Consider the following 16,130-nt stretch of genomic DNA (forward strand, 5'->3'; position numbering starts at 1 on the left):
GGGCTCTTAGCCCTGGAGGCAACTCTGCACAAATCAGTCACTTCAAATCCTCAAACCCTGATATCTAGGAGGTCTCAGGGCCCCCAGAAAACAACTACTGGTTTCCTGGTTGAAGGTCTCCCTCTAAAATACTGAATTCAGAGAATTTGGGGGGGGCACTGTTCCTAAGAGAATCAGGGAAACAAACCAAAGGCCAATTTCCAGGTATCAAGAACAAAGAGCTAAGAAAAGCATGCCTGAGTGCCCCCGTTTGGCCTTTGCACCTCCAAGGAGCCAAGCCCTCATCAAAGAGAAAATCTGTTGGGGAACAGAACATGGGAATGGACTGGTCTGTGGGCACCACCCCTCCCAGCTGATCTCTTTACACAGTTTTTTTCCTATGACCATCCACTTCACCTTCCTTTCTGGTGCCACAATCGGTGTGAGGCTGTGTGGAAAGTACACAACCAAAGCCAGCATGAAGCACAGCACAGTCTTTGTTCTGATGGCTTCTGGCCTCCTGGTGATGGAAGTGATCTGCTCTCGGTCACCTATTTTCAGAGGTGAGGGTACCTAGGGGGTTCCACCTGGGATCAGAAACAGCTGAGGTCCCAACTTCAGACCTAGAATCATCAGCACTTAGTTGGTGCCCACTGCTGAGTGAAATATGGCATCAACCAGATCCATTTCCATTCACCTCTGGAGCTGTCACCTGCATTTCTCATTCTGCTGACCAGATTAGGATTGGGGCTATTAGAAGGTGGGGTGAAAATTAAGAGGAGAGGAATACTTAGGAGAGGGTTCTGGAGAGGGGATTGCCTCTGGGAGAAGTCTGGGGCATGTGCAAGGTGGTGGGTGATCAAAGCACCTGAGAATATCTTACCAGTGCAAAGAGAAGAAAGCCACAGTTCAGGGTTCTAATATGGCGAACTCAGTAGCCTTAAGGACAGGGAGGCCATTCTTGCCAGGGCTGCAATGTAAGAATGGGACTTGGGAGGGAGAGAGGAGCCACAGAGGCTGAGGGAGAAGTGCAGGAGACCAAAGGAAAAATCAGAAAAGGCAGGATTCCTGCCAGCCAGCCAGGCCGTGGACCTCCAGCCACAGTTCTCCCACCTTTCTTAGTTCAGATCCCAATCAAACCATTGTCTGTTTTTCAGGACCACGAAGATCTGGGATCTGCCCAGAGGATTCTGAAGAATACGCTACGGTTTGTTTTCAAGAGTGCATGGGAGATTACTTTTGCCCACCCAATGAGAAATGCTGCCGAAATGGGTGTGCCCGAATCTGCATGGAGCCTCTCCCCCAGCCTGCTGTGAGTATCAACAAGGATGGATCAGATGTGCTCACATCTGTCTGCCCACTGCTCACCAAAGTCTAGGTAACCCCCACCCCTAAAAGGAATGGGTTGGCCACTGGAGGACTTAGGACTGCCTTCCTAAGCTACCTCCAAGCAGAGAGGCCCCAGGGGCACAGGAAAGAAGGACCCCAAGAGCCACAGGTCATAAATGATTGAAGTTTTCTCATCCCCTTTTAAACCAAGTATTTCTCATCCTCTTTCCCTTCCAAAAGCTTTTCAGGAAAGTGGGTGACTCTGGAAAGTGGAAGGAGAAAGGAAATTAACTGAATCTAATCTACTGACTACCTCCTGTGCTAGGCAGGCTTCTGTTGGATTTGAGATGAAAAGATTCTCACACGGTGCCTGAGAGTTATAGGGATAAGGTTTTTATCTAGCACACAGCTGACTCCAGCACCACATATGGCCCCCTGAACATCTCCAGAAGTGGTGATCCCTGAGCCTAGAGCCAGGAGTAAGCCCTGAGCATCAATCATGTGACCTCTCTCCCCCCAAAATGAAATAAAGCAAGCAAATGTGCACATAGCACCTGGTCAAGGAGCCAACTCCACATCTGCATTACCAGCCCAGTGACTAGGGCCTCCTGCAGGGCTCTGCTGAGTGCTGAGCATGTGAAGAGAGGAGCTGCTGGAGCGTCCGGGTGGGCTGGACCAGTTGACTGTAGAGAACATCTTATGAAGAGCCTGAGGGAGGCACACAGCTCCCTGGAGGAAGGAAGGGCCATTCTGATGAAAGGAGCAGCGGGGGTGCTCTGGGGGAGATGGGGTGTGACTGTACTAGGTCACACCTGGTTCCCTAAGTCCCCCTGGTTCTCTCCAGGGAACTAAAGAGCATTGCCAAAGCCAGAGTCCAAAGAAGACTGAGCTACTGTGCTAAGAGTTTGGGAAATGGTAGAAGCTTCTGAGCGGAAGAGTTAATGACTATATTTGTATTTCAGAAGCCTAGCTCCAAACAGGCAAAGTGCCAGTTATAAGTGAGCCTGGAGCTTAGCCCTAGATTTCTCAAGTATTCCCGAGTGCCTGGCATCATCATCTGACTCTCCCATCAAACATCCTGGATCTACCGAGAAGATGAAGATCGGAGAGAATGGTGCGACTCCTTTCTAAAGCTTTTGTGCCCAGAATAAACTACTTAGAGCATCATTCAGGCTGTGTCATTCTTCCCACATGGGGTTTGTAGTGGGTCCTGCAGGGATTCATAGGGTGTGGTCTATATCACGGTGAACTTGGACACACAGTACAAGTCAAAGACAAAGTTTCCCCACCTTATTCCTTTTTTCCTTTCAAGTCTCTATCTTCAGAAAGGGCAACGATCATTTAAGGTACCCACACATGTGAAAAAAAGTTCTCCCTCCTAGTTCCTTTCTTCCTTCCAAATGTCTGTTTCCTGGGCTGAAGCAACAGTACAAGAGGTAGGGCATTTGTCTTGGAATGGCCGACCCAAGTTTAATCCCCGACATCCCATATGGTCCCCCATGCACTACCAGGAGTAATTCCTGAGTGCAGAGCTAGGAGTAACTCCTGAGCCTTGCTGGGTGTGACCCCCTCCCCCCAAATAAAAGACCAACAAAATGTCTGTCTCCAACAGGGCAAAGAACATCAGGTACTTCCTCAAGTGTCTTGTGACTCTGGACTGAACATTTAGGTTTCATTCCCTGGAGCTCATTTCTTCCCACCTACATCTCCATACTTAGCCTGCTGACTTTGGTCTTCTCTGTGTGTGTGTCCCTCTCCCTAACAATGCTCCCACTTCTTCTATAGCACATCTTTATTTTATTGATTTTGTTTTCTTTTGAGGGTCATAACCTAACCTTTCTTGAGGTAAGGGGCCATGTGATGCCAGGGATTGAACCAAGTTGGCTGCATTAATTTTTGTTCGGTTTTTGCCAACACCCAGTGGTACTCAGGGCTTACTCCTGGCTCTTCAATCAGGAGTTATTCCTGGCTGTGATTGGGGAAACCAAATGGGATGCTGGAGATCAAACCTGGGTTCACTGCTTGCAAGGCAAAAGCCCTGTCTCTTTTACTATCACTCCAGCCAGGTTGGCTGCATTTAAGGGAATTGCTTGAACCCTGTACTTTCTCTCTGTTTCTAGGCTGTGTTCTCATAGAACTTCTGTGGCCAGAATAAATCAGAGTAAAATAGATATACTATCTAGGTGGTCCTCATTTGATCAATGAAAGGTCTTGAACAAAAATGAGGTTCCCTAAGTAACAAGAAATTCTACCTCTACACTATCTTTGAACTTGAGCAGCAACATCAACACTTGCTTGTGTCAGAATCTTTCCCTTTGAGCCCAGAAAGATAAAACCACGCTACAGCATGGATATGCCTAGGGGCTGCAGCTCAGGAGGGTATATTCATTGCTTGGAGTAGGGTCATTGCTCTGGAAGTGAAGGAAGTCGAGAGGCCATAGAAGAGCAGTTAAGAATACTTGATCTTCAGCACCAGGAGGATTACTCCATAACTTAGAGGCCAGCCGGGTATCCTAGAGGAAAGGGCTATTCAGATAGAGAAGGGAGCACCAAATAAAGGATGTTTGGAGGATCCTCCCAGGAGGGGAGATGCATGTCGAAAGTAGACTATGGACTGAACATGTTTGCCACTCAATGCCTCTTTTGCAGACCACAACTCCCAAAAGGAGAGAGAGAACACAGGGGATTGCCCTGCCACAGAGACGGGGGGATGGGGGGATGGGGGTGGGAGGGATATTATCCATGGTGGTGGAAAATGGGCACTGGTGGAGGGATGGGTATCTGATCATTGTATAATTGAAACCAAAGCACAAAAAATTGTAAATCTACAACTTTAAAAAAAATAAAATAAAATAAAGGGAAAAAAAAAAAAGAATACTTGATCTGATGAAGTCATGAAATTTACATACAAGTAGTACTATGTGGAAAGTATCATGTTAAGTGAAATGAGTCAGAAAGAGAAGGATAGACATAGAAAGATTGCATTCATCTGGGGAACATAAAGTAACAAAATAGGAGATTAACACCCAAGAATGGCCGAGATTAGTACCACGAGTTTTGCTCCATGGCTTGGAGGCCAGCCACATATTCTAGGGGAAAAGGGAGCTCAAATAGAGAAAGGTGCACCAAATAAAGGGTGTTGGGGGGGTCCTCCCAGGATGAGAGAATCATGCTGAAAGTAGACTATAGACCAAACATGACTGCCACTCAATGCCTCTTCTGCCACAACACCCAAAAGGGAATACTCTGCCACAGAGGCAGGGTGGGATGGGGGGATGGGGAGTGGGAGGGATACTAGGACCCGTGGTGGTGGAAAATAGCTAAAATCGAAAATGAGTCTCTCTACTTCTCCCCTCTGGCTACTGGTGGAGGGATGGGTGTTTGATCATTGTATAATTGAAACCCGGGGTCCTCCCAGGATGAGAGAATCATGCTGAAAGTAGACTATAGACCAAACATGACTGCCACTCAATGCCTCTTCTGCCACAACACCCAAAAGGGAATACTCTGCCACAGAGGCAGGGTGGGATGGGGGGATGGGGAGTGGGAGGGATACTAGGACCCGTGGTGGTGGAAAATAGGCACTGGTGGAGGGATGGGTGTTTGATCATTGTATAATTGAAACCCAAGCACAAAAATTTGTAAATCTACAACTGTACCTCATGGTGTTTCACTAATAAAAATTAAAAAAAAAAAGAATACTTGATCTGAGAATATAACTTCACTCATAGTGGAAAGAAAGTCATATTTCTTTCTAGCTGGCATTCATACTGTGTAACTCTGCATGGTGACACAATCATTAAATGCATTAGCTAAAATCGAAAATGAGTCTCTCTACTTCTCCCCTCTGGCTACAGAGTTCCATTGCAGGAAACAAATTTGATCCGGAGTCAATGCTTGGAAGGTAGTTCTGTCAATACTCTTCTTTCTACCCAGGAGGCCCAGAGGCCAGAGGTCCTAAACTCTATGTAATGGCTCTTCACCTTGTTCACAGGTGTACCTCTCAAGGATTACATCCAGGAAGTGACCGAGACCGACTAGTAAATAACTTGCATCAGGTCACTGTCTCTCCCTTTCTGAAAACTTGTGAGGTAGATAGAATGTTAAGTCACTTCCTTAAGAGATTATCAGTTAGTGACTGGAGCAGAGTAACCTGAGACTAATCGGTGGTTTGCTAAACTGCACAAACTCCAGTATATTCCCTTTCTCCCGTCTTCCTGGAGTTTGGCCATCTAAACCTGAGCCTGATGGTCTCAGACCTTGGGATAGTTCTGTCCTTACTTCCCACAGTTGTATGATCTCAGTGTCCCAGACACACACACACACACACACACACACACACACACACACACACACACACTGGGAGAATGAAATCACATCAGTATTTACATGCACATTTTAAGGATTGTTGCACTCACCCCAAGGACTGCTGTTTACATTATAGTACCTTAGATTAGCTCCCCCTGGTGCTGAGCTGTAGGATAACACTGTTTTGTCTTTCCTGCATAGCCTCAGGTAGTTTAGGTTTATTGGGTTGCTTCCATCACAGTGCTCCCATTCCTCTGTGTTTTTTTGTAACTTCTTTCTTTGTGCTCTGTTGACTTGTAAATATTGTTTTTCTCTTCTCCCTAAGTTCGTTGCATAGTTTATTCAGAGCAATGTCCTTTTTGTATGGACACAAGAAGACAGTATATGCTATGCTTTTGTAATGTGACTCTCAGTGATATTTCCCTCCTGGGCATCTGTTCTGTCACCTGAACCTCAGCTGCCTTTACTTCCTAGAGCCCCCAAAAGCAGGGTCCCAATGAGGGACTGGATGGAACCAGGGCAAGCAGTAAGCTATGTGCTACCCGGACATCAAGATGGGCCTGGCCAAAACGTCATAATGCTTAATATAAGTTAAGAGCTTGGTCATGGACAAATGCTGTCATGATCCAAAAAGTAATAACTAGATTTGGACCTTGCTAGGGTTAGGAATGATTAATCTGGCCTGAGCGCTATAGTCTGAGTCTGAGGCAAGATGTTCCCAGGAGAGGTGCCCTACAAGCCTCAGTGGTATCTCTTACTGTGTCCATACAACTAGTATTAAAATGTTGATAGTTATTGGACTGATAGTTATTGCCTGGGCAGTCAGGAAGGGCTTTGGAATACCTTTTAGGTGGTCTTCCCTTTGAAATTGGTGGGCCCTCAGGAAGGGCTTTCTTCTTTTTTTATTTTTCTTTTTTATTAGTGAAACACCATGAGGTACAGTTGTAGATTTACAATTTTTTGTGCTTGGGTTTGATTACACAATGATCAGATACCCATCCCTCCACCAGTGCCCATTTTCCACCACCATGGATTATATCTCCCCCAACCCCATCCCCCCGTCCCCCCCTGCCTCTGTGTCAGGACAATCCCCTGTGTTCTCTCTCTCCTTTTGGGTGTTGTGGTCTGCAAAAGAGGCATTGAGTGGTAATCATGTTCAGTCCATGGTCTACTTTCAACATGCATGTCCCCTCCTGGGAGGATCCTCCAAACACCCTTTATTTGGTGTTCCCTTCTCTATCTGAGCTGCCCTTTCCTCTAGAATGCCCGACTGGCCACTAAGCTATGGAGTAATCCTCCTGGTGCTGATCTCAGCTATTCTTGGGTATTAATCTCATATTTTGTTACTTTTCGGAGAGCCCGGCAAGCTACCGAGAGTATTCAATATGCCAAACACAGTAACAACAAAGTCTCCAATGGAGACGTTACTGGACCCGCTCGAGCAAATCGACGATCAACGGGAGGGCCTTTACCTTTACCTTCTTTGTTACTTTATATCCCCCAGATGAATGCAATCTTTCTATGTCTATCCCTCTCTTTCTGACTCATTTCGCTTAACATGATACTTTCCATGTTGTACCACTTGTATGTAAATTTCATAACTTCATCTTTTCTTTTTTTTTTCCCCCTTTATTTTATTTTATTTTTTTTAAAGTTGTAGATTTACAATTTTTTGTGCTTTGGTTTCAATTATACAATGATCAGATACCCATCCCTCCACCAGTGCCCATTTTCCACCACCATGGGTAATATCCCTCCCACCCCCATCCCCCCATCCCCCCGTCTCTGTGGCAGGGCAATCCCCTGTGTTCTCTCTCTCCTTTTGGGTGTTGTGGTCTGCAAAAGAGGCATTGAGTGGCAAACATGTTCAGTCCATAGTCTACTTTCGACATGCATCTCCCCTCCTGGGAGGATCCTCCAAACATCCTTTATTTGGTGCTCCCTTCTCTATCTGAATAGCCCTTTCCTCTAGGATACCCGGCTGGCCTCTAAGTTATGGAGTAATCCTCCTGGTGCTGATCTCAGCTATTCTTGGGTATTAATCTCATACTTTGTTACTTTATATCCCCCAGATGAATGCAATCTTTCTATGTCTATCCCTCTCTTTCTGACTCATTTCGCTTAGCATGATACTTTCCATATTGTACCACTTGTATGTAAATTTCATGACTTCATCTTTTCTAACAGCTACATAGTACTCCATTGTGTAGATGTACCAAAGTTTCTTTAACCAGTCATCTGTTCTTGGGCATTCAGGTTTCTTCCAGTTTCTGGCTATTGTAAAGAGTGCTGCAATGAACAAACAAGTGCAGATGTCACTTCGACTATACATTTTTGCCTCTCTGGGATATATTCCCAGGAGTGGTATTGCTGGGTCAAATGGGAGCTCAATTTCTAATTTTTTGAGAATCGTCCATACTGTTTTCCAGAAAGGCTGAACCAGTCGGCATTCCCACCAACAGTGAAGGAGTGTCCCTTTCTCGCCACATCCGCGCCAGCATCGGTTGCTTTTTTTCTTTTGAATGTGGGCCAGTCTCTGAGGTGTGAGATGGTATCTCATTGTGGTTTTGATCTGCATCTCCCTGATGATTAATGATGTAGAGCGTTTTCTCATGTGCTTTTTTGCCATTCAGATTTCTTCTTTGAGAAAGTTTCTGTTCATTTCATTGCCCCATTTTTGGATGGGGTTGGATGTTTTCTTCTTGTGGAGTTTAACCATTATTTTGTATATCCTGGATATCAATCCCTTGTCAGATGTGTATTCGGCGAATATAGGAAAGGCTTTCTTATGCTGATTTTGCTACTTGACTGGGTGCAGTGTGGGCCCAGGGTTCTGGGGGGAGTTGGAGAGACTGGAGAGAGAGAAAGAGAGAGAGACAGAGAGAGAGAGAGAGAGAGAGAGAGCAGGGTAACATGATGGACCGCAGAGAGTCTAGCAAAGAGGACAGAGAGAGAAGAATGTGGAAGAAGAATACAGGAGCAAGCACGTGGAGAGAGAGAGCCCAGGCTGTAAAATGGAGCGGAGAGAGGAACGGGAGAGACAGATCACGATCACGATCACAACCATCCTGTTGTTCGTCAATTGCCTCGAGCAGGCCCCAGTAACGTCTCCTTCATTCTAGCCCTGAGATTTTTTTAAAAGGTGCCATATTCATGGCTCTTTCAGGGTTAGGAGAATGAGACCCATCATTGTTACTGGTATTTGGCATATTGAGTACGCCACGGGGAGTTTGCCAGACTCTGCCATGTAGGAGAGAGACAGAAGGAGACTGGAATGAGGGGAGTGTGAGACTAAAATGGGAGGCTCAGAGAAACTGGGGCAGGTGCGTGGGGAGAATGAAATAAACGGCATCTGATCAGTCAACTGGCTTGGCCCTCGTTTCATCCTTGGTCTGCCCCATGGCCCGGACTGCCCCTGCTGGGTCGCAGCCCAGGCCCACCCTGAACGTGGGCGGCTAGGGGAAGAGCCGTGGGGGGGCGGGGGACGGGGGGGCCCAGTCGCCCCTTGAGAGAGATTATACACTGAGCAATATGTGGACTTTGCTTGCTTAATACAGATTGTTCCCTTTTTTCCTTTCCCCAACTTCCCAGGAATGTCTTTCCTTTAAATACTTTGAAGATGAATAAATTGTCACCTCATTCCATTCTCACTTCTTGGTTCTAGTTTGAGCCTTATAAGACCATTTAAATATGAGCATCCACCAGTCACTCGATACTAGTGCTGTCTCCAATTGCAGAGTTCCTTGCAGAATGTGAGTACACACTCCGTGAGCAAACACTCCTGTGAGCACATACTCCTGTGAGTACGCACTCCTGTGAGCAAACACTCCCATGAGGACACACTCCCATTCTTGATTACCTGTTGAGGTGGTATTTTGCATGTGTTGGATTAAATATACTATATTGTGAAATGATTTCCACCAGCATTTACTTGTGGGCCAATGTGGCAACCATCACATTTATGTCATATGTGGTTGAAATCTATTTCTCTTAGGCAATGCTGAGCTAGAGTGCCTTGCAGTATGGCCCCTGGGGAGAGAACTGGGCGCATAAAAACAGTGCTATAGGTAGAGGGGAGGAGAATCAGAAGTGCAAAGGCTTGTGGGGGCAGAGTTCAGGGGTTGGTGTCGGGGTGGGAATGTTGGGCTGGGGGCAAAGGTGTTTTGAATACAGCTGAGGCACTAGCAATACAGCTGAGGCACTAGCAGTAAAGTCAATGAGCCTGAGTACTGAGAGCAGGAAAGAGAACAGGATGAGCCAGACTTGGTTTGAGTCTGGATCTATAATTTTATCAGCTGTGAAAAAGTTGCTGCTGGTCCCCCTCACCTCCAATCTTCTTGGGTCACATCCAGCAGTGCTTAGAGCTTACTCTCAGCTCTGTGCTTGGGGAATCACACTATATGGGGTATATGGGATCAGGCCCCCATCAGCAATGAACAAGGCAAAGGCACTACCCACTACACTATCACTCCGGCCCCTAACCTCCAATTTAAAATGGCTCTGGATTTTGTGATGAATGGGATTAACGGAGATCTCCAAGCCTGCTCAAATCGGGGCTGAGCATCCTCCACCCAGATCCTCCATATTCCAGTAGGCAGGGGTCACACCCACCAACCGGCCCCCTGGTGCCGTGTAATCCCATCAACGGCCAAGACCCAGAGACTATAAAACCCAGCTCCCAGAAGAGAACAGTGCAGAGTCTCCTGCCCCCACGCCTGGCTGTCCTCGCCGGGGCCCCTTGGAGGGAGCGGGTTGAGTTTCCCTCCGTGCTCCGGCCAGGGCCCCAGCAGCCGAAGACCTCCAGAACCAGCCACCACCATGCTGAGACCACTCTCCACACGCACGAAGGTACCTGCAGAGGAACAAAGGCATGCGGGTCCCGGGGCTGAGATCTCCAAGCCTGCTCGGATCGGGGCTGAGCATCCTCCACCCAGATCCTCCATCTTCCAGTAGGCAGGGGTCACACCCACCAACTGCCCCCTGTAATTCCATCAATGGCCAAGACTCAGAGACTATAAAACCCAGCTCCTGGAAGTGCACGGCCACATTCGCTGCCATGTGACATCTTATTACCTCATTCTTACTTTGGACAAAATGGCAGGCTACTGAATGTAACCTGCCCACATGGCAGAGTCTGGCAAACTCCCCGTGGTGTACTCAATATGCCAAATACCAGTAACAATGATGGGTCTCATTCTCCTAACCCTGAAAGAGCCTTTAATATGGCACCTTTTAAGAAATCTCAGGGCTAGGACGAAGGAGACGTTACTGGGGCCTGCTCGAGGCAATCATCGACGAATAACAGGATGGTCGTGATCGTGATCGTGATTCCTACATAAAAAAATGAAGGTCCTGGAAAGGGTGACCCAAATTTGGCTGTCAATAAGGTGGCAAAGGGTGCAGCTTTCCAATCTTGTCTAAACGAATTTCTTCTTTAGTTACAATTAACAGGGGATTGCAGTTGGGCAGGGTGCCAAAGCCAGAGACCCCAAGTGCACTGTTACGTAGGAGGTAGCATCGCTGCAACACCACTAACATCAGAGCAGGTCCAGTAACGTCTCCATTGTGAGACTTGTTGTTACTGTGTTTGGCGTATTGAATACCTCACGGGGAGCTTGCCAGGCTTTGTCGTGCAGGCAAGATACTCTCGGTAGCTTGCCAGGCTCTCCTCTCCGAGAGGGGCGGAGGAATTAAACCTGGCTCGGCCGGGCCGGCTGCACACAAGGCAAATGCCCTACCACTGTGCTATCACTCCAGCCCTAGATACTGACTTTTGGCAGAAATGCGTCCGGTCCCTCCAGTAGGTTACCAGCACCAGGCCACCTCAGGTGGAAACAGGTTTCATGCCTTGGCCTGTTCCCCCTGGCAGCCCGGTGGCTGTCATCCTTCAGAGGCCACTGGACAGTCAGTTTTGGGCCCACAGTGATGAGACACGTGGGGCCTCACAGGATTGAGGTGGAGCCAGCTTTTTCCTCCCCAGCCCAACGAGACCTGGAGTCACCGCCCATGAATGGCCTTTCAGACTCCTGATCAAGCTGCTTAACGGCCATGATCCCAAAGACTCAGGAACAAATCTCGGAACCCAGCAGGTTTTGGTGGAAATCCCTTCAGATTTAATTGTTAAAACTTCGGAATTCCAAAATCGCATGGCCACTACTGCAGCCACGCGACACCGTATGTTTTTCATAACCAGCAATAGAATACAAATTGTCTAGTGTTGCCTTTTCAGCAGATCTAAGTGTTGGGATAAAATCCCAAATAATAATGGTGGGTCTGGTGTCAAAATATTGAATGTAATCAAAGTAGAGAGAGAGAGTAATGTGGAAATCATCTGCCCCACAGGTAGGAGGAGGATTGGGAGTATACTGGGATTTTTGGTGGTGGAGAATGGGCACTGGTGAAGGCACGGGTGTTTCATTGTATGACCGAGACTTAAACTTGAAAGCTTTGTAACTGCTTTCACGGTGATTCAATAAATAAAATTATAAAAAATGGAAAACAAAAAGTAAGGTGGAGTTTATGCCCAATTTAATCAGCTAATCTAGTGACTGAATAAATAGCAGTACTCCTACATTAAAAAAAAGATTTCCTGCTTTTCTTTTTCCTCATCCTTGCCAGGGTTTTTGTCCATTCTATTTCCAGAATAAGGAGGCCTATTAAATTCTCCTACCTGGCTCGAGAGATGGCTTAATGGGCTGAGTGCTTTGCATGTAAGGATCCCAGGTTCAATCCCTGGTATCACATGGTCCCCTGAACACAGTCTGGGGTTGACCTCTGAACATAGAGCTGGGAGTCATCCCTGAACACTGCCAAGTGTTGCCCGAAATTAAAAAGGAAGGAAGGAAGGAAGGAAGAAAGAAAGAAAGAAAGAAAGAAAGAAAGAAAGAAAGAAAGAAAGAAAGATTGATTGATTAAGGTCTCATTCATTCCTATAATTGTTCCCAGTTTGTACTAAGTAACTTGATTCCAGACAGGAAAATATAGCCTCAGATCTACAGAGGGTGAGACATGTATGTGGCATGAGAATGCAGAAAATCATGGCAGGCTGAGTGGAAACCACTACTACTCAAACAATAGTTCTATGACAATTAGAAAAAAGACCCTCACAGAGAGAAGCCACTTCTGTGCCAAACCCGTTGGGCTGAATCTCTGGGCCCAGAATATTGGAGCCTTCTAGGGATGGGACAGACCAAGTGCCTGGCCTGTTGGAGGGCACAGTGCTCCACCCACTGACACTGGCTTCTGCTTGCATTTTAACAACCTGGCTCCATTATCTCAGAGAGAAGCTGCAGCCTCGCCATCTGGTAGACCTGAGACACCATGGTGTTGAATCATCCTAGTGATTCAGTTGCTGGAGCGTGTGGCTATGTATGCAGCGGTACAACATTACCAAAGTTCACAAGACTGACAGCCCAGTAGGAACACAGAAAATCAGATGGGAAAGTTGCACAGAAGCTCACTAAACTCAATGAGTGAAAAACAATAGCCCAGGAATTCAACTAGCACCTAACAACTCAGCAAATCCTTGGACCAAGACATTAGTAACACCATTATGAGGTATATTCAATAGCAAGGAATATAAAGTATTTGTGCTTGCTAAGGGATCAGACTGGGAGAATAAGTGGTAAATTGGTGGAAGGTCACACTGGTGGTGTGATTGGCATTGGAATACTGAGTACCTGAAATGACTATATTATGAGCAACTTTGTAAATCACGGTGTTTAAATAAACGTTCAAAGTTGGTGTGGGGGTAGGGGAGAGAAAAGTCTAAACGTGGAAAAGTAAATTAATTAAATCAATAAAATTCAGAACCAGTTTGCCAAACTCACCCATAATCCCAAACTCAGAGTATCATAATCCAGTCTTTATAGCTTTTGTTTGAGGATCTGTTTGTATTTCTAAATTTTTGCATATACAATACAAGGGAATAAAATATTTCATTGCAAGTTTTAAAAAAGAAAAGCCCTTTCTGGTGAGCAGACTCCAAAGGGTGCCTAGTGCAGTAAGCAGGAAACACACTCATCCAGTTTGGGAATTGTGCCCTTTGGGGTGGAGGTAGTGCGAGGTGTTGGGTTCCATCTTGTCACTAGACCTACATGGGCAGAGCACAGCCTAGGGAACCGTGCATGGCAGCTTTGCTCAGAGGCAAGGATAAGGGGGTAGAAGTACCTCTGAGTCTTCTCCTGTGCTTTCATTCTGCACATTTTCCTGTTCATGGAATACTGAGTACCTGAAGTGACTATATTATGAGCAACTGGGTCATAGGGAGGTGCTGTGATCTATTAACAAATAGCCACACTGCTCTCATTAGCTCAAAAACTAGAATGTGTATACCAACCCCCCACTTTCTCCCGGAATTAAGAACTTTGAAAGAGACACTTTCTGTCCACATCCTCTTTTTTCTTTATTCATTTTCTCAAGACAGACAAACTTTAAGAAAGCAATCCTACATCTTTGCATGTGGTGTGGCAGCTTCCTGGCATGCTCCAACTCTCTCTCTTCAATCAAGTTCTCCCTCTCCAGACAGCTCCTTCCTGCCCAGCCTCATCTTTTCTTTCTCTGAAAAGTTCAACTGAAACAAAAAGGCTTTGTCCTACGGGGCTTTCCCCTGACTGGCTGGCCAGACTTCCTCCACAGATCCCCTATTCTTCCCCTATACAGCCCCATCTGGAGGCAGCCCTAGCGGGCTCTGACTCAGGGTGTCTGTTCTTGGAGATGTCATTGTCATGAATACAAAGATTTGGCAGCAAATCCCCAGAGACATCCTTCCCAATCTTCCTTCAGCAATTAGACTTTATTCAAATTGCCTTTGTCTTTTCCTATCTCTATGATCTTTTGTAAGTTGTTCTCACTCCCAGAGTTTATAGAAATGGAACTCACACTCCATTTCTATAAACTGAAACAAATTACACCTGCCTCGTGGGCATCATGGACCAAATATATGTGATTAAGTATGAGTCACTTGCCTGCAACTGCCTCAGTAAGAAGGAAAATTGGCAGAATAAAGACCCTGGGAATTGGGGAGTCAGGCCAGGCTTTTTTAAAGACCCCCTCCATCAAGAGGGAGCTTTCACTCTTGAGAGCCAGAGAAAAATGAGGTTTCCTAGAGTCCCACAAATCTCCAATCAAATCCTGACCAGAATATGGCCCTGTGGCTGACTTGGTCTCCAACTGGAGGCAATTGACAAAACCTCCATGCAAATGACTCATGCACTTTTAAATGTTGTGATTCCTGTTTTTGAATTGCCCTCAGTGTAGGGTTTTCATTTTTAAAATATTAGTTGTAGTATCTGGTTGACTGCGCAATGCTGTTCAGCTGCTTTGCATACATTATGTGTCGCATGTTCCACATGTGCTTGAGAAGTAACAGTGAGAGCTTGTTTCACAGTGACAGATGTCTAGAAGACATACAAGCCTCATTCATTAGAAAGACCTACCAAGACATTGTGGGAAAAAACACCACCTTCTGAATGACTTCAATCAGCCAGACAGGTTCTGAGATTGTTGATTTTAAATCTCAAGGTTATTCTGTTTTAGAAATGAATCAACGAGGTGTACATCAGTTGAATGGCCTTCTGATGACCACAGAGATGATGAGAGGGAGTGTCTAGGCCAGCTGACTGTGAATCGTCATGAAATTAGCATGGCCCTGTATTTGCATACATTAACATAATTCATAATTATGTAAAGTACCATGCTGTGCATTAAATTTTATATCTTTTACAATTTAACACATGTTGTGACCTTTTTTCTTGTCAACACAAGTGTTTCTCATTCCTTTTGGATTTTATGATTAGCAATGAATGAATTTGCTGTAATTCATTTTGCCCTTTTGGTGGCCATATTTTTATTTGTTTTAGTTTTTGGTTTTTTTTGTTTTGCAGTCACACTTGGTAGAGCTCAGAGCTTACTCCTGGCAGTCTGGAGGCACCATATGGGGTGCTAGAGATTGAGCCACATCAGCATGTGCAAGGCAAACACCTTACCTGCTGTACTATCTCTCTGGCCCCTCGATGACCATTTTATTTGCTTGATACTTATTGCTATTGTGTAAATTTCTGTAAAGGCTGTGATTTTTTCAAATGTAGACACCATTTATTTTTTATTTTATTATTTATGTGATGTGAGACATCTGAAAATAATAGTCTAGTACTGTTAGTAACCTTCACCAGAAGGAATCTGCAAAGAAGTGTCACTAAGGCCACATGATGTTATGCAATGGCTAAATTGTTGTTGGTCTTTATTAAAATTTTTTGGGGGGCCCAGCAAGTACCCAGGGACATAGGATTAAACTAGGTGGTGCTCAGGGGCCACTAAGCCTCTACCCAGTAATGTTCAGGAGACCATGTAGAATTAATATCCATTTCAGGGGCTGACCTTTGCTAGTCATGTGATCTCCCATCTGAGTTATCTCCCTTGAAGGAAGACCATGAGGGTCTTCCTTAAATCTTTTTTTTCTTCATTGAGTCACAGTGAGATACATAGTTACAAAGTTGTTCAAGATTGGGTTTCAG

Source organism: Sorex fumeus, unplaced genomic scaffold (genome assembly GCF_029834395.1).
Source record: "Sorex fumeus unplaced genomic scaffold, SorFum_2.1 ptg000063l, whole genome shotgun sequence".
Taxonomy (NCBI): domain Eukaryota; kingdom Metazoa; phylum Chordata; class Mammalia; order Eulipotyphla; family Soricidae; genus Sorex; species Sorex fumeus.